We start from the raw sequence: 19,282 nt of genomic DNA, 5'->3' as shown, positions 1-19,282 counted from the left end.
CTTGGATGGACATTTGCATGTAGGAATAATGCAGAGGCCTTGGCTGTTATGAATAAAAGTTCTAAAAACATTTGCGTACTAAATTAAAAAAATTATTTGGATAAGCACTTAAGAATAGAATTGCCTGGTCTGATAAGTGTGTGCTATATATATATTAGCAGAAGCTCTAAACTGCTTCTCGTGGTTCTATCATTTTGTATTCCCAACAGCCATGTAGGAGAGTTCTAGTCGCTCCACCTTCTTGGTAACATCACTTTTCCAAACTTTTAGCTGTTCTAGTGGTGTGGTGGGGTCTTATTGTGGTTTTAGTTGGCATTTCCCTAATGACACTGAACATCGGCTTATGTACTTAGGTTCCACCTTCCCGTTTTGTTTTGTAAAGTGCTCAAATTTATTTTTGCCCATTTTTTAAAATTGAGTTTTTTTTTATTATTTAGTTTTTTTTTTTAACGTATTCTGGATGCAAGTCCTTCACACAAGTGTTTTCTTTCAGCCTGTGGTTTGCCTTTTCACTTTCTCAATAGGTATCTTACGAAGAATGATATGTCTTAAATTTAGATGGAGTTCAGTGTGTCTTTCAAAGCTCACGCTTTTTGTGTTCGGTGAAAGGATCTTTGCTTTTCCACTTGTCATGTCGTTGTTGAGTGTCATCTGTTTATAAACAAGATATGGTCATTGAAGGAAAAGAACTAAAAAGGATCGTAGGGCACGAGTACCTGCTATATGCCTGGCTGTGTGCTAAGGGCTTTTTCATGTGTCATTAACCTTCATAGCAATCCTTTGGAGTATTTTTTAAAAAGATTTATTTAGTTATTTTGAGACAGCACGCGCATGTGCACCCGTGTGTGGACAGGGGGAGGGGTAGAGGAAGAGCGGGAGAGGATCTCAAGCAGACTCCCCACTGAGCCTGGAGCCTGACATAAGGCTGTCTATGGGGATCCATCTCACCACCCTGAGATGATGACGTCAGCCAAACCAAGAGTCAGATGCTCAACCAACTGAGCCACTCGGGCATCCTAATAATCCTTTAGAGTATTAAAAGGTATGTGATGGAGGCTCAGGAGAGGTTAAATAACTTCCTCAAAGTTATACAGCTGCTTGGTAGAAAGGATAGGATTCGAAATTAGTCATTAGCTTCCATTTTTTTTTGAATATTTAACCATGCTATGCACTCTTCACTAAGTGCTGCAGGTCGGGTAATTTAATCATCACACCAACCCTATGAAGTAAGCAATATCATTTTGATGAGCAACCTGTGATTTAGAGACGGAAAGTAACCTAAAATCACACAGCTCTTAAGCTTGATTTTCCTCGCTTTATTCCAGGCCCTTTTAGAATTCATCTTTTAAGAAAATGTGTTGAGTTTCACATGTTTGATATGTAAGTGGGGCTCTTCACTGGCCTTGCTAGGCAACTGTAGCTTCTGTAGAAGAAGATTTAGGAAAGGACTGTGATCATATTTTTTTAAATCTTATTCCCCAAGTTGTATATGACTGTTTGCTCTGTTTGCTAAGGAGTCAGTTTGGCATTTAGTGCCAGGGAATCCACCCCAGTACTCATTTAATCAAGTTTTTATGAAAATGTGGCATCTTGTTTTGGTTCTTTGCACTGATTTTATAGCCTTAATATAATGGTTTGACTCCTGATTGCCTAAGGACTGCTTGTGTTTTGAAAGGATAGTCCTCGCATTGTTTATAGAAGTTTACATTTTATAATAGCTTTTTAAAAAAAGCTGCAAATATGACTAATGGAAGCCTCACTTCACACCGTGTCGTGCTCTTTAGAGTGACATCGGTTATCACTCTTTCTCTGTTTTATTGTAAAGAGAAGTAGTAATTTTTTCTTAGCACAGCATCACCTCCAAAGTCACCGCAGAAGTCTCCTTTGATCTTACTCATTCTCATCCTTTCTCTCTCTTTCTCACACCCAGATGCAGCACACAGCCTACTACATACACACCTACGTCCACATACCCCTGGCAAGCAAAATTCTAAAAAGGAATCTGTTGTCCTAGGATACCAGACCTCCAAGAGAACATTCTAGAAGTTACTTTTCTTCCTCCTCTCAATGTATAAAAACTCTAGGCTGTCCTGTGAGAACAGGTGACTACTCAGTTGAAAGTTGGGTTACCCTTAGGAAGAGTTTAAGATTTTTCATGGGAATAGGTGGACCAGAATATTTTAAATCCAAACTCTTGAGGTCTGTAAGGTCACCAAATCTCTCTCCTAAGTAAATGATTTCAGTTGGTCCAACTCTCTTGGCCCTTAAAATTAGTCTTCTCTTCACTCGCTTCCTTCGGGAAGAACTCGCAACATTTCTACGCAAGAGAGGCTGTGTACGTAAGGCCTGCAATCTTGTCAGCCTGGGAAGACCATCTCTAAAGTAGCAGGAATGGGGCAGAATGATGAGGGGCTGTAGGCCCAGGCAGCAGTCCTCAGTTTAAGAACTAAGACCAAAGCCTTCAAACTTGTGTGTATTCCCCAGGAGTGTGTGTTGACTTTCCAGGGGGGTCAGTATGCAGATGGTTTTAAGGAAGTCAGTTGTCAGTCCTCACAATGCTACCATTTTTTTTTTTTTTAACACTCCCAGAAAACTAACCTGCATTCACATTTATCTCTCAGTAGAATCTTACTGTGGTATGCCGGGATATTAGGCTCTTTATGGTCAAAGTAATAATTAGAAAATTTTATTTTGGAGAAGACTCCTTTAAAGATTCATCAAAGTCTCTCAATTCGATGGGGTTTTTATCTTTTCTTGTTTTGTTTATAGTTCTGTTTAGGGTAGAGCTGGATCTGTATCGGGATGTCCTGAATTCAGAGCACTCAAATGTTAGATTAGTAATTCTGAATCTTCTAAATGTATATTTAATCTTTTAAATGGGTTGTTTTCTGGGACTATTACATTTTTCGAGATACATTCATAAACACCCGCAGATAAAAGTTATGCATGACTTCTTTTGGATTTAGCATGCTATTGCATAAGGTAGCAAAGGCCTATTTTATCACATAGTGTAATGAATTATTTACTCTGAGATCAAACCTTCAATCTTCCCTGTATTTTAGTATATAACATTTTTAAGACATTTTTTACATAAAACAAATTTATTTTGAAACGTATGATGAAAATTTTAGATTTCAACTTAAAAGATGGGAAGAGATATAGTTTTTTGAAGTTACTTTATGGGATAGATGACCAAGGCAGGCTGAAGACATGAGAGGCCATGCTAGAATGACCAGCACTACCTGACCTTGGGCAAAGGTCTTTGGTGGAAGTGACTCGCGTGACTATTTGCCATGCATTTATATACATACAGGAAAGTCATCTGACGATCTGTCATGTGCTTATATACAGACAGGTCCAAATCCAACAGAAAGACTTATCATTTTTATCTGTGGGATATTATCAAATGTATCTTGAAAAATTTGATAGCCTCAGAAAACATTCCATTTAAACAAAGATACACTTGAAAGAGTCACGTCACTAACTTACAACACTGCCGACATTTTGAATTTAGAACATGTCAACACAGGTCTGGCTCCATCCTAAACACAAATATGTGCAAATAGGGTAATTGGTCATTAGGAGTGACTTTAAAACATTTTCGTGAATAATTATTTCATATATTTATTTTTAATAAGCTTCATTTACTCTTTATGTTGATGGCAATAAAAAGGTCTGATACCTCTTCCAAACTTCTTTGGAAGTTCTTGTTTATGGTGTAACTTGATTCTATTTCTATTGAGACTGTTCATTCTGATGTGAAATCTCTAATTGCTACAGTTGAGCCTAATGATTATGTAAACTGAAATGTAGAACGTGGCTTAGAGCCACGTGACTCTTAGTCCATTCAGGCTGCTATAACAAAATACTATAGATTGGGTGGCTTTAAATAACAAGCATTTATTTCTCACAGTTCTGGAGGCTGGGAAGTTCGAGATCAAGCCACGAGTAGACTCACTGTCTGGTGACATCCCACTTGCCGATTCATACACAGCCATCCTCTTGCCGTCTTCTCACACGGCAGAAGGGGCAAAGGACCTCTCTGGGGTCTCTCTTCCAGGGGCACTAATCTCATTCATGAGGTTCCACCTCCATGACCTAATCACCTCTCCAAGGCCTCACGTCCAAATACTAACACAGTGGAGACTAGGCTGTGACAGATGAATTATGGGGGAGACACAGACATTCAGTATGTACTCTCATAAGTGTAATTTTTCTGTGAAGTTGAGTTTATTCTCAGAGGAAGAAGATCACTAGAAATAGACTAGTGACTTAATTTTTTTAAAAAACGATAAATATAAGATGGAAAGCAGAGGGTTTAACAATGAAAGTGTAAGTAGCTTGTGCTTAGAATGATTTTAGAAGGACACCTAAACAAACTGTGGCATTCAGGATAGCCTAGCAATCATGAAAAAGAAGTTCAAGTTTTGAGGGAGAGAAGACCAAGGCCGGGCAGGCCTGCTTGTAGTAAGTGGCATATGTGGACACATGAATGAGAAACAGCTTAGCTGTTTTTTGGGTTGTTTTATTTTGTTTTGTCTTTTCTGTTTAGTGCAATGATCTTTGGGTAGAAAAAAAATTAAAAGGAAACTGAAATCCAAGTAGAGAAAGGTAGGACTGAGTCCTAAATTAGTTCAGGAATTTTGGCCAGTGTGTCTCAGAATCCTACAAAAACTAGGGAATGATATTGCTGAGCAAATTGTTGTTAGAGCTATTTAAGGAATGGATTTAAGTGAGCAGAATTCTGATTTTTAAAAAATCAAATTTTTAGCCTGAGGGAATGGAAGAATGGCGTTTTTATTTTTTGAAGAATGAGTTTTCACGTCTTAAGTTGGGGAGGCTGCAGAAAGAGCTAGTTTACAGTGATGACGGAGGTAGGGCAGCTACCAGAATCTCAGTAGTCAACACATTAAGTCTGGAAATCTTTAGATATTCCAACAGAGATGTCGTCACATAGACAGATATCCAGACTTGGTGTTCAGGGGAGAGTCGGGCTACAGGCAATAGCACGCTGATGCTGTAAGTCTGGAGGAGATAATTTAGGAGTAGGTGTGGCTAGAAAAGAGAAGAGATACAAGGACTGAGTTCTGGGATGCTTCAAAATTCAGCTGTCAAAGAATTGAAGAGGAACTGGGCAAGAGGTAGCCAGAAATGTGAGAGGAAAACCCAAAGGGATATGGTTTCCTGGAAACCAAATGAAGAAAGTGTTTAAAGAAGCTATGAAGATGAGAGAAAGGCAGTAGAGTACCTGGACTTGGGTGAAACATGTGGCAAAGTCCCTAATGAAATTGTATTAACAAGGAAAGAAATTACAAACTGGATTTTTAGCTAGCTACCCAGTTATATTCAAGGATCTTGATGAGTAGAATATTATTAACTCAGGTAAGATGTCTTAAATTTTCAAAATCCTTGGTCCTCATGAGTAAACTTGAAAACTCCTGAAGTTCTTACTGTTTGTAATGGGAGATCAATATTTTTTCAATATAAAATTATAGTGTGTAAAATTCTTTTTCAGCCTTACACATTCCCAAATTCCTACAATGTAGATTTTGATATACCAACTAGGGAGTCCTGCCCTGCTCTGGAGTTAGAGAAAAGTCACAGAGGTCCCAGCACTCTGTTCTCAGCCTAGTCTTTTCAAATTTTTAAAATAAATTTATTTTTTTAAAGATTTTATTTATTTATTTATGAGAGACACAGGGAGAGAGGCAGAGACACAGGCAGAAGGAGAAGCAAGTCCCCTATAGGGAACCCGATGCGGAATTCGATCCTAGGACCCTGGGGTCACGATCTGAGCCAAAGGCAGATGCTCAACCACTAAGCCACCCAGGCATCCTGCCATTTTAAAAGAAACTTAAATTGTTGTCTTTGATTGAGGCATGAAGCAAGTAATTACTTTTATGGATGTTTTAAAGCTTTAACTAATAGCAAATAGATCACAAAATGAGATCTGAATTTAAAAAGAATTTGAGTAGGAGTTGGTGATCTTTTGGTGATTTTGGAGTGCAGGAAAGGAAAGGTTGAAATATTGAAAACATAGTCTTGATTAAAAAAAAAATCAAAGAATAATACCACAAACAGGCCCCTGAGTTTGAAGTCAAATACAGGCAAGAATCTAGAATAAATAATTAAAAGGATGGTTTGTGACCATTTTGAAAAAGAGGCAGCATGACTTAGCGTGTCATGTTGCCCTCATTCTATCCTAGGATGTGGTTCTCACACTGGCAGGGCAGGAAACTAATTTCTGGAGGTTTTGCCTTTGACAATAATCTATCATTATATCACTGAGGCATCATCAGAGGCTCTAAAGTCATATAGTCACAAAGGTACATGGTTTATGGTCAGAGGACCTGGGTTTGGGTCCTAACTTTGTAGCTTATTTATGTGGTTCAGGAAAAATTGACCTAACCCCTGTAAATTGTAGTTTCATCTGAAAATGGTGAAAATAACATCTTTATTACAGATTGCTGTCAGATTTAAATGAGATATAAAGATGAAAGCAATTTCTAAATATAAAGTACTAATTATTAGTTATCACAGAATGGAAAACTGTCACCCAAATGATAGTACAGTAATCCCCCTTATCCATGGTTTTATTTTCTACAGTTTCAGTTCCCCATGGTCAAATGTGCTCCAGATGTTTTGAGAAAGACACCACCACATCCATGGAACTTTTATTACTATACTGTTACAATTGTTCTATTTTATTAATTTTTAATCTCTTACTGTACCTTTTTTTTTTACTGTACCTTTCTTATAAATTAAACTTTATCATAGATATGCATGAATAGGGAAAGCAGTATATATAGGGTAAGGCACTATCTGCAGTTTTAGGCCTCTACTTGGGGTTTTGGAATGTTTACTCCACTGATGAAGAGTGACTATTGCAGCTACCAATAGCACCGATCAGATCTTGGTTGGATTAAATGGATCAGGAGCATGTAGAACAAGACAGATGAGGTCAACTTTGTCTCTGAAATTCTGTATTCAGGTCTATATTTTTAGAAGGATATAGGCAAATTGTATTGCAATCACAGAGCCTCAGCAGAATATTAAAGAGTATTGGACCAATATTCTATGAAGAAAATTTAAGGGATTGAGAAGACTTGGAGGTGGTGATGTTGGGGATGAGAGAACTATCTTCAGATAGATGAGGAATGTTAGGTGGTAAAAAAGATTTTGTTCTGTTTGGTCTTTAGGGGTAACAATAGGACAGGACGGGTGAAGCTAGACTTCTAGTCCTGGAGAGAGGACTTTCTGTTAGAGCTATGCATGGATGGCTACAGCAGGACTGGAGAGGTCCCCATCCCCCATCAATGGAGACTTTCTAACCATGGGCTAGATGGTGACCTGGTAGGGCGGAGGGTTCCTGAAGCAGATGGGTGGTCAAGGACAATGTCCCCTTAACGCCTGCTTAAGTCCATCATTCTGTGACATAGTCTTATTTATCTTTCTCTGTATCCCTGCACCATGTGATGTTCACGGGTGTGTCATACTCTGCTGCAACTGCATTCTCACGCTATTTAATCCTGGATTTCAAAAAGGTCATTTAAATTGAGATGTACCCTTTCATTTTTTTTTCCTGTTCTACCTTGACTCTCTGACACTTGTTTCTGACCATTTGTGTGCCTTAGAAATAGGAGACCCTAGAGAGACCTCATATTATGTGAAAGGATTTTCCAAGGCCAAACTAACTGCATTCAGTCTTTATCCCAAATGAAGGAACAACTTTGATCTGTCAGCTGTGAAAAGTCAACTGGGCATGACCTTCACTCATCACCAATCATCTCACTTAATGACATTTATTAAATTTATTCTGATATTAGATCATGCTCTTTCTTTGTTCTGTCATGTTTTTTTTTTCTGATCCAGAGTCTAATTATTTCCATTTATATATATATATATATATATATATATATATATATATATATATATATATATACAGAGAGTTTGAAAGTCTGATGTGTTGAATGTGAAGTTTTTCTCTATGTGGCTCATATTTGAAGACACTCTCTTGTGTTTGCTGATATTTGCCCAAGAAATAAGGGGAGAAAATAGATCAGCTTTAAAGTCAAATGTACTTTGAAGTACTCACTTCATTGCCCTGGAGACCTCGAGCATTTCTTTTGCTGTGTGGATTGTACCTTCTAGCTCTTTGGTTCTGTTGTGCCTTTTCACCCGGAAGGCCCCCAAATGACAGTTATTGCTTCTTAGAGGATGTAACTTCAGAGAAGCTGTCACCATGAATCAGGCTGCACCTGACTTGAAGAAACCTTCCGGGTTCTGACATGTTGCAAGCGTTTCATGCAACTGAAACTCTTATTTGCTGAACAGATATCAGAGCACCACAAGCAGGTGAATATTTTCACAGCGTACAGAAGATAGGCGAATCATTTTTCTCATGCACATTCCAAAATAAGCTACATATAATTGGTGTAGCACTTTATCGTAATTCTCAACTATGTTAGTACCTTTAGAACGCTTTCCCTTAACTTGATGTTTGTTATAATACCAATTGATGAACTGTTTAAACATGTTTAAGCCACCTATAGATAAGAACTAAAATCTTGAAAATGTTTCAAAATCATTCTAGATAAGAAAATTGTATCTATCATAAAACTAGAATTGACTCCACTCATCTGCTAGTTATTGCCCTTGAACTGTGAGCCATGTCAGTTGTCCTCTGTCCTATTTCACCTCAGAATGCTAAAATAACTTGGACAGAAAACACATGGAAAATTGCCCTGCTCCCCCTTTATCCCAGACTTCCAAGAAGGGAAAAGAAAAGGGGAAGGAAAAGAGAGATACTACGCATTAAATTTATTTTTAAAATTTATTTCTAAATTTTTTTGTGCCTCAGATATATAAGTAGGTAGATAACTCTTTTTATGGCTACATTCCTTTATATTGAATGAACTGAATTATTAAAGAATAACAAAAATCAAACCAAGGTTTCTAATTTTATTCCAATCAAGTATAAAATTATAAAGTAATACCAATCAAATTTTTTGTTAGAATATCCTTGGGAATAAGTCCCTTTTATTGAATAAACATGAACTCAAATAAATTGCTAGAATTATTAGTGATATGCTAGAAATAATGATGTTCAGGGTCGAGGTTAATAACCTGTGGAAGTGACTGATTTGATACCTTAGTTCTTGAATCTTCCCAGCATGTCACCAAGAATGACAACCATTTTAGACATTTTGACTTGAAATTAGGCTTGAAAATAGCTAGTCTCTTGGGGCGAGTTAACATTTAATGTTGGGCAAGTAGAAATGACTGCTGATTTTCATTCTTTATATTAATTCCGTGGGGAGGGTGAGCTAGTAAAACATTTGTGTGAGCTGGTCATTATTTGAAATTTATTTACCAAAGTGGCTTACGTAATAATCGTCCCCGTGCTAAATCAGTCAGTCAACAAGTTTTTATTGAGTCCCCATTGGATTAGAGTAATGTACAGTAATGATGTATTCAGTAGTGTACAGATGTATGCAGCAAAGATTAGACATGAGCTCGACCCCCAAGGCCTTACAAGCCATTAGAGGAGACAAACAGACACATATCATCCACTGAAATGTAACCAGATGACTTAACTCCCAGAGCGTGGAGGAGGAATGGCTGGACTGGGATTGTTCTGGTGGGTGATGGGATGGCTAAATGTGGGAAACTTTCATGATGTAGGTGCCCCGGTCTGGGTTAGATCAAACAAAGTTAGCAGCTTGAGATGAGAAAAGCATTCTGGTTTAGTGAATACAGTATAACTCAACAAAGATTAAAGTAGAGAATGGAAGTCTGTTTAATTTACCTGGAGGGTACAGCAAGATGGACAAGCACAGAGGTAAAACAGGTCGTGGAAAGAGTTATTTGAAACCAAAGCTTGAGCAGGGATGACATGAGAAGGGTCTCAGTCGCATATCACAAGGTCCATTTTAACTTTATTTATTTTTTTTTTAGGTCTTTTTTTTTAATTTATTTTTTATTGGTGTTCAATTTACTAACATACAGAATAACCCCCAGTGCCCATCACCCATTCACTCCCACCCCCCGCCCTCCTCCCCTTCTACCACCCCTAGTTCGTTTCCCAGAGTTAGGAGTCTTTACGTTATGTCTCCCTTTCTGATATTTCCCACACATTTCTTCTCCCTTCCCTTATATTCACTATTATTTATATTCCCCAAATGAATGAGAACATATAATGTTTGTCCTTCTCCGACTGACTTACTTCACTCAGCATAATACCCTCCAGTTCCATCCATGTTGAAGCAAATGGTGGGTATTTGTCATTTCTAATAGCTGAGTAATATTCCATTGTATACATAAACCACATCTTCTTTATCCATTCATCTTTCGTTGGACACCGAGGCTCCTTCCACAGTTTGGCTATCGTGGCCATTGCTGCTAGAAACATCGGGGTGCAGGTGTCCCGGCGTTTCATTGCATTTGTATCTTTGGGGTAAATCCCCAACAGTGCAATTGCTGGGTCGTAGGGCAGGTCTATTTTTAACTGTTTGAGGAACCTCCACATAGTTTTCCAGAGTGGCTGCACCAGTTCACATTACAAGACATCATCTGAAAAGAAAAATAGTTAAATGAAAGGCTTTTGTTTTGGGATTGCTCATGTGGAATTCTTCGATACTTACCATGTCTGGCTAATTTAAGACATGTGATGGGATGGGCATCCCAGACTGAAAACTATGCGTGCTATCTGCAGATTTCTGAACAAATGCCCCCTGCTCAAGCAGACCTCTGGTTCTTGACTGACCACCATCATTGAGCATCATGTGAACATCACTGGTGGATTTCTCTTTCGTCATTAGCCCTTTCCCATACTTAAATACTGTTACCATATGGACATGGCCAGTTAGAGTCTGCTTTTCTTGGCATCTTACCTTCTTTAATAATTTTAAGGAAATCGCCAGTTTTAGTTAAGACTTTCTAACTTGTTTGATTATGGAAGAAATGATGATGGCTGCTTCTTTGAACAGCTGACCTTCTCCATACGGTGTATGATAAAGGCACCCAATCAAAGGTTAGTAAGGTCAGCAACACATCCTAATTGCGGGGAATGGTAAATTTGCACTGCTAACTGAACCAGCCCACGAGTCTGAGCCTCATGTACTAACAAGGTTCAGTAATTCATAAACCATTTCTTCTTCATTAGGTAAAAATGGATGTCATTTTGGCCCAAGACAGCCTCACAAAATTGAGAATTTCTCCTATTCCTTAATTTTTAATTCAAATATACTCCTCTGACTCTTCATTCGATCTATGACTTACGTGTCATTTAGTATTAACAGCTTTCTTGGGCTTTACTTTTATTATCTCATTTAAACTACAAAATGGGGGCACCTGGGTGGCTCAGTTGGTTTGGCATCTGCCTTCAGTTCAGGTCATGATCTCAGGGTCCTGGAATTGGACCCTGTGTTGGGCTCCCTGCTCAACGAGGAGTCTGTTTCTTCCTCTCCTCTTACCCCTGTACCCCACTTGTGCTATTGCACATGTGCTCTCTCCCTCTCTAAAATAAATAAATAAATAATAAAAAAATAAATAAAAAATAAATCTTAAACCAAACAATGCTACAAAACAGGCCTGTGAGGTAGGTACTAGTATCTCTGCCTTCAGATGAGAAATTTGAGGCTCAAAAGTAATGTGATGTTTATGTGGTCACAAGACTGGCCTTCAAACCAGATTAGCCCGATTCCAGATGTTCCCATTCTGCCACACAACTACCCAGATTTTTATAAATGGTGATCCTCAGCCAACCACCAACTGACTCTTCCAGCCATGTTCTTATTAATCTAAATATGAGGATCAGAGAACATCATGATCCTTTTTTCCTTGTATTTATTCTAGTTAAATAAGCAATTATTTATTGGCAACCCATTGTGTATTGGGAAGTGTGCACCAGGGGAGCACAAAGATTAAAGAAATAAGATACTTGCTTGGCCAAGTTCCTAACTGGCATTGGTATTCCCTAGTCACCTAGGATACATTCTTTTGGATCCTTAGTTGTCCTATGTGCTTGGAGCATTCTTTCTTTTTTACCCAGTTTCCTAACTTTCTTTAGATTTAGCTCAGGGAAAGAAAAGGCAAACCTTAGCTTCCTGGGAAGTTTTCTCTGATTCTTCAGATTTATCTGGATGTTTGTCTTCTGTGAACCAACAATATTCAGTGCACAGTTCTGTTGCACCAGTTATGTTGTCACCTTGTTTTCTTTGTCTCCCTCAGGACTATACCCTGAGGGTGATAGCCTAGTCTTACTCATCTTTAGATTTCTAGCATTTATCAGAGCAATGAATGACCAAGGGAGGGAGCCCAGACAGTACTGTTGTTTAGAGGAGATTGTGAAGTTGGTAGAAGGAAAGAGCCACTAAAGGGAAGGAAGCTTCTCCGAGAAGTTGCAACTTAGTTCTGGACTTTACAAGATGCTCTGGATTGGGAGGTGGTAAGGAAGCAGGAGGTCACAACCCCTGGAAGACATGGAAAGCGTCTGTTTGAACTTTGAATCCAAATTTAGCTTCCTGTGTCTTCCACGGAGCTGTGGTTCCTAGCTCAGTACCTTCAGATTGTGTATCATGAGACTAATCCCTTTTCCTGGACAGTCCTGCAATGTTTGAAAACCAGGTTTCCCTGAGTCTTCTTTTCCTATGGCAGGACTTCTCTGATTCTTTCACTTTCACCCACACTCTTTCCGGAGCTTCTCATCCACGTGCCCACAGCACTGAGCAACAAAGGAGGTCAGGGCTTGTACCACCATGCCTGAGATAGAAGCTTCTATAAATAGGCTGTATTGCCTCACAGCTGCTGGTGGCCACGTCAGTTCACTTACTCACGTTAACCTTACCATCAGTGAGGACCACTGGCTCTTTTTCCTATATGTGGAGCCAGATCTGCCCTACCTGTTAGTGTCACTTACTCACCACTCACTTACTTCCTCCCTTAGTCATTCTATAAACATTTATTAAGCATCACTATGTGTCAGGCATTGCACGCCTGCCGGGAAGATAATAAGCTCTAGCAGAGTGTCTGACCGAACTTTAGGGGCTTGCATTCATCTCTGTTGAATAGCATCTGTTGCACTGGGTCTGGATCTTCAGTTATTTTTTATAGTTCTCTGTCTCCCCCAACTCCCATAGATAAAGCACGTATAATGTGTGTGTGCATGTGCGTGCACATGTATGTATGGATGCTTCCCTCTTGTGTATTGATGAATCTGATTATTGTCTACAGAAGAAAGCTTATCCTGGATGTAAATTGTGGATTACAGTCTTAAATAACAATAAAATTGTAACTGATCCGAGATGCTGGAGTAGAGGAAAACTGTGTGTGAGATGGTGGAGGGGGCTGGGTAACAAATATATGGAAAGCATGGGCTTTGAAGCAGATTGTCTGAGATGAAATGTGTATTCCATCATTTACCAGCTGTGTGACTGAGGGCAAAATGTTTAATTTCCCTGTATCTCAGTTCTTTCTGAATATATCCCTGTGTACTCAGGGATTATAATAGTTTTTGTACAGAGAGTTGTTGAGATAATTAAGATGATGTACATAAAGTAGTCATGCCTAAGGCATATCAAAGACTCAATAGATGACAGGAAAAATTATATAAGAAAAACAGTTCTTTATATTGCCTGAAAAAAAATCAACTCTCAGGGATGGAAAATGGGATAGAATGATGTCAAAGTCCATTATAATCAACTTTAGAAGTATTCAAACTAAAATCCTATTGGAATTTGACAGTGAGTTTTTCTGGGCTTCAGCCAGTGCCAAGAAATATTTTTGCCAGAGTGAAATATTTGTTGTAACAATGCTTACTGGTATAGAATTTGTCTTGGATTAGTAAGTAGTTAAATTAATAGTGAAAAAAAGTTAAGAATCTCTTGGTCTTACATGTGACTTCTCTACTTAACATTTTATTTTCCATAGCAACTCAAAATAGAGTTCGTGATTTTTTTTATATCCAAGTGGCTTACTTCTATCATATTAATTAGCTGAACATAATTTGTAGTTTAAATGGTAGATTTGTTGATTGGTGTCCGCTATTAAAAACGATTTGATTTGTTCCTATGTGCCTTTTTGAAGGACTTTAAAAAGAAGTCATGGGAACGACAATTACTGGAAAATAACTGGCTGCCTCATCTTTGGCTTAGGTGGTTTCAGTATTGTTGAATTCTCGTCTGTTTCAGAGCAAACCAAGGGAGTCTTCCATTGATGCAAGATTTAAGGATATTGCCAAACTTGGTTTTGAGGTACTTGAGATATTACTTATAATTTCTTAATGAATTCCAGCAGCTCTTTTTCAATAATTAGGGAATAAGCAGAGCCCTCAGCAGCATGCCAGTACAGTGGAGTAATGGCCGTTAAAGACATGAGCTTTGGGACTATTTGGAAACAAATGGTCATTTCACCAGAAAAGTAAAACAAACTGAGCAGTTTTACTCAACTTTCCTTCTTTGTATCCATGCCATATTTATAGGTCAACTCCAACTAGTCAGCCCTGGTGAGTTTTTTATTTGTCAGCTGTACGAACTTTCACTATGGCTGTGCTTACTCTCTGCTCTGATAGCAGGTACATGTTTTATTTTCTTTAGTGACAAAAGAGCTCCACTATTTTTTAAATATCCAATACAATTATAAAACAATTATTCAGAATTGAACCCAGTCAGCTCCAGTTCATCTTGGATGAAGACTGCAAATAAGTGCATGTGGATTTTGTCTCCCTATTTTGCCTTTTAGTAGCATTTTGATTTAACACATTCATTTTACACTAATGGAAGCATTGCAAGTAATTCTAAGTGATGGATATTAGTTCCTCTACCTCATTCAGGGTATAGCATTCTGACTATCTCATAATGTTCACTGTCCTTTGATTCCTTAAGAAAAAAGGCTCGCTTTCTACCCCTTATAATGACCTGCAAGGTGTTAAAATGTGATGAAATTGAAACAAGAAGGAAAAAAAAAATCTCAGTTAAAAAGTCCCTTTTTCAGTTGGGCAATTGGAGCAGATCGTTTTGTCTTTGTTGAAAATGTGCCGAATAATGAAATAATAAAGCTTTAACGAAAGAATTGGTGTGTGAGGAGGCAAGGGAAATAGAAAGCAGGCGGGCCATGTCTGTGTTAGGTTTATACACCATGCTTGGTGGATTTAGTTTTCTTTTTTGTGGGCTGTCTTAAATTGCTATTGCAATTTTTGGTTAAGTATAGCTGTTCTCAGTTACATAACTGCTCCCTTTGGCCTCTAAAAAAAGAAGGTACATTCTAAGGTCAAAAAGGAATCATGGTAAAAAGAACAGAGCATGGATGTAGTTGGGTCAAAAGATTCAGATTCCTAATGGCAGCACTCCAGGAGCTGGTGCTAAGCCTAGGTCAGAAAAAAGTCTAGAAAAGGTGGTGAGGAAAAGTCTAGAACTTGAATTATGCATAGTTCCTTCAGCAAATTTTTGCAGAGACTCAGGCCCTGAAGTAGTCAAGAGTAAGGACCTGAGAGGTTATTACCTCTTCACTTTGGAGATGAAGACAATGAAGCTGCACATTAACAACCAGGAAGGCCAGAGGCATGGCGTGAAGGCACCCAGCAGTTCAGGGGGAAAGCTGGCATTGCAGTGTAGACACAAGCCTGGCTTTTTCACCATCATAGCTGGCATTGTAAGTCCTACTACAGTGGGACTAGGAATTCCTACAGAGTTGTAGATGGTAAAAGAAGACAAATCACTGCACTGGGCAACAGAGGATCTATGTCAAAGTTGTTTCCCTGAATCTTTGATTAAGCGACCAATGCTCTAAACATAAGCTTTTTCATTTACAAACTGGGTATCATTTACTTCAATAGAGTCAATGGAATGAATGTTGTTTGTGAAACTGCTATGACAACGAAGGCAGTTCATGTGTAAGGCATCACAGAATACCATTGGCTATTCTTTCCCTAAGGACTTCTCCACAGCTATCCAGGGCTACTAGAACATCCCAACTGACTAGCACTCAGAGGACATAAGAGAGACAAAAAAATTTTCTGGCATCTCAAATGAACCTGCAGCCCACCCAGTGTGAAATCCTCAAGAAGCATGCTTTTAACTCAGCAAGTTGTGAACATTCATTTTGTTTATTTATTCATGAACTCATTCACTGAATAAATGAGGCATAAAAATATTAGACATAGTTCTTGTCCTTCTCTAACGGAGGTAACAGACAGACAAATAAATGTGATTCAGTATGGAAAATGTTGTATATTAAGGACAGTGGGGAGACTAAAAGAGGAAGTAAAGGGTTATGAAGAGATTTTAAGAAGTGGTCTTAAAGGTTAAGTAATACTGGGACCTGCTGAGAATGTGAGGACATGCTGAGATTTCTACTGAGGGAGGAACCTCAGTGAAGTCATGAGAATGTGACAGAAGAGACGTGTGTGGGAAGTGGTGGGTTGTCCAGTGAGCCAAACGTTAGAGAATATGGGGAGACTAGTGAGAAATGGGTCTAGACAGAATGAAGTCAGATCATGAAAGTCCTTGAATAGCATGCTAAGGAGATTGGTCTTTGTACAAAAGACATGGAAGACACTAATATTTATTCTATCACTACTTTTTTAGGTTAAAAATGAGACTATGTAGTTACTGAAATATCCAAGCAATTTACACACATACAAAAAAAAGTTGAAAAAAAAAAACCCTCCATGAATCCAAACCTCTGGAAATAAGTCATTACCGCTAGGTGAACATGGTGAGCTTTTTTCTATGCACAAATATAGATGAAAAGAAATATGTTTTTTAAAAAGTGTTCTGATTCTGGTAGCAAGGTCAGCTGAATTGATATAAACTACACACACCTTTCAACTCCACAGTTACAAAACATAGATATACTAAATATAATGTACAAAAATAAAATATAAATATATAAATTAAGTTGAAAGATTATTTTTGGCAGAAATAAAAGCAGCTTTAGGTTTGAGCAGTAAATTTAGGAGCAGATGCTGTTATGGTTTGGGAAGATATTAGAGTGGATAAGAGGATTAGAGGCTAAGATTTTAATGCCCATGTAAATATGGAAAATACAGCATCAAGCCTGAGTGAGACATGGAGCTGGAACAGACATCCTTGTTTCAAGCAGGGGTTCTGGAAAGAAAAGGCTGCTACTGTGGCAAAAGGAGACTGGTAAAAACCTATTCACTAGTTCAGGTAATATGACTAGAAAATGTGTTACTTTTGAAACTCTGGATGGGAAATATGAGAGGAATTAAAGCCTTTGGCTACCAAAAATCTTGTGAGGTTGGAATTTACCAGTTTAATGTTGAGAATGTCCAAGCTGGAAAACTAACATCAAAAGTAATTGCAGACCAAATGCAAAAGTAAAATGATTCTGTAATAAAACTTTTACACCCAGAGTGCCACAGGTTTTCTGAGGGTAGAGGAAAGGAGAGGAAACAAGGAAAACTTATAAATTCCATGGGGAAATGATCTATCATGTGAGAGAATCAGCAGACACTCTAAGTAGGAAAACTATTCCCATGAACTTGAGGTTATAGAGCAATCTGAAAAAAGACTATAAAATAATTAGGCTTCAAATAGTTAAAGAGATAAGAACTGGAAATCACAAGAGAGCAACACACTGAAGAAATAAATTTGAAGAACAAACAGAGCTTCTAGAAATATAGACATGTCATTGATATACCTGTGGATGAGTTAAATACCAGATTATATACAGCTGAAGAATTATTAAATTGGGAGGCAGAAGTGAGAAAATTACCTAAGATGCAACAGAAGAGAGATATAGAGATGGAAAAAAAGAGTTTGAGATATACAGAAGACAAATAAGAAAGAATAGAGAAGAGGAAATGCTTGAAGCAATAATGGCTTAGAATTTTCCAAAATTGATTTTAAAAACCTGCCAGCTCTTGATTTGAAGAACCATGTACTAATGTACTGGTAAATATTAAAAAACCAGCAGGCTGAGATAAAAAGTAACCCTGACTTGTAGTGTTTGCTGACTCCTGTGCTATAAATATTGTTGTCATGACTGATTTCAGGTTACTTCACTGAGTGTGGAGTTGCAAAGAGATGTACATAACTGGCTCCTGTGTGCTGGGTGAAGAGACTCCAGCATACAACTACATTGGCTGAATCCTTGTGAAATCTAGAGACATATCAATATGTAGGTACATTGTAATGAAACTTTAGAACACGCAGGACAAAGATAATATCTTAATTATGGACATGTAACATAAATTGTCACCTAGAAATAATATCTAGAAACTTCCCAAATTTAGGGAAGGAAACAAATCCAGATGCAGAAGGTACAGAGAGCCTCCAACAGAATCAACTTAAGGAGGTCCACACCAAGATACATAGTAATTAAAATGGCAAAAAGTAGTGATAAAGAGGATTTTTAAAGCATCGAGAAAAAACAGTTACATACAAGGGAAACCCCATAAGGCTATCAGCTGATGTTTTAGCAGAAACTTTGCAGGCCAGGAGAGAGTGGCTTGATACATTCAAAGCACTGAAAGAGAGAAATCTGCAACCAAGAATACTCTATCCAGCAAGGCTTGTATAGGAGAGATAAGCATGGCTTTGAATGACACATTGGATAAAGTTTCCCAGATAAAAGTTAAAGGAATTTATGACCACTAAACAAATCTTACAAGAAATATTAAAAGGGACAATTTGAGTGGAAAGAAAGACCATAAGAGAAAGAAAAGTAGGGAGCACAAAAGCAGTAAAATTAAGTATATCTATAAAAATTAGGCAAGGGATTCACAAAGGGATGTGAGGTATGTCACCATATACCTAAAACATGGAGTGGGGAGGAGTAAAAATGTAGTGCTTTTAGAATGGGCTCAAATTGAAGTGATAATCAACTTAATATAGACTGATCCGTGCATGAGATGTTATATATAAACCTAATGGTCACCACAAATCAAAAACTGGTAACGGATATGCAAACAATAAAGAGAAAAGAACTCAAGTGTATCATTAAAGAAAAGCCAACAAACTGAGAGAAGAGAGCAAAAGAACAGAGAAAAACTATTTAAAAAAATAACAAAACAATAAATACAATCATATCAATGTATTTGATGCAATGGACTAAATGGACTAAAAGACATGGGGTGGTGGAATGGATAAAAAAGCAAGACCCATCTATATGGTGTCTAAAAAGAGATTCATTTTGGACCTGAAGACACACGTAGATTGCAAGTGAAAGGCTGGAAAAGCATTTACCATGCAAATATAAGTGAAAAGAAAGTGGGAGTAACAATACTTAGACAAAATAGATTTTTTAAAGAAAGACTAAT

The 19,282-nt window shown here is 37.9% G+C and overlaps 1 long non-coding RNA gene across 1 annotated transcript; it reads left to right on the top strand.

Moving 5' to 3' along the window:
• The first annotated feature begins 2,035 nt into the window (after positions 1-2,035).
• On the top strand, positions 2,036-16,134 carry LOC144300155 (uncharacterized). Its single transcript, XR_013366749.1, has 4 exons — positions 2,036-2,102; positions 8,215-8,355; positions 14,086-14,252; positions 15,931-16,134. It is a non-coding gene; the product is annotated as an uncharacterized LOC144300155 (long non-coding RNA).
• Positions 16,135-19,282: the final 3,148 nt, after the last annotated feature.

Source organism: Canis aureus, chromosome 28, assembly GCF_053574225.1.
Source record: "Canis aureus isolate CA01 chromosome 28, VMU_Caureus_v.1.0, whole genome shotgun sequence".
Lineage (NCBI taxonomy): Eukaryota > Metazoa > Chordata > Mammalia > Carnivora > Canidae > Canis > Canis aureus.
The sequence above is the reverse complement of the archived record's forward strand: the minus strand, read 5'-3'. Positions and strand labels throughout refer to the sequence as shown.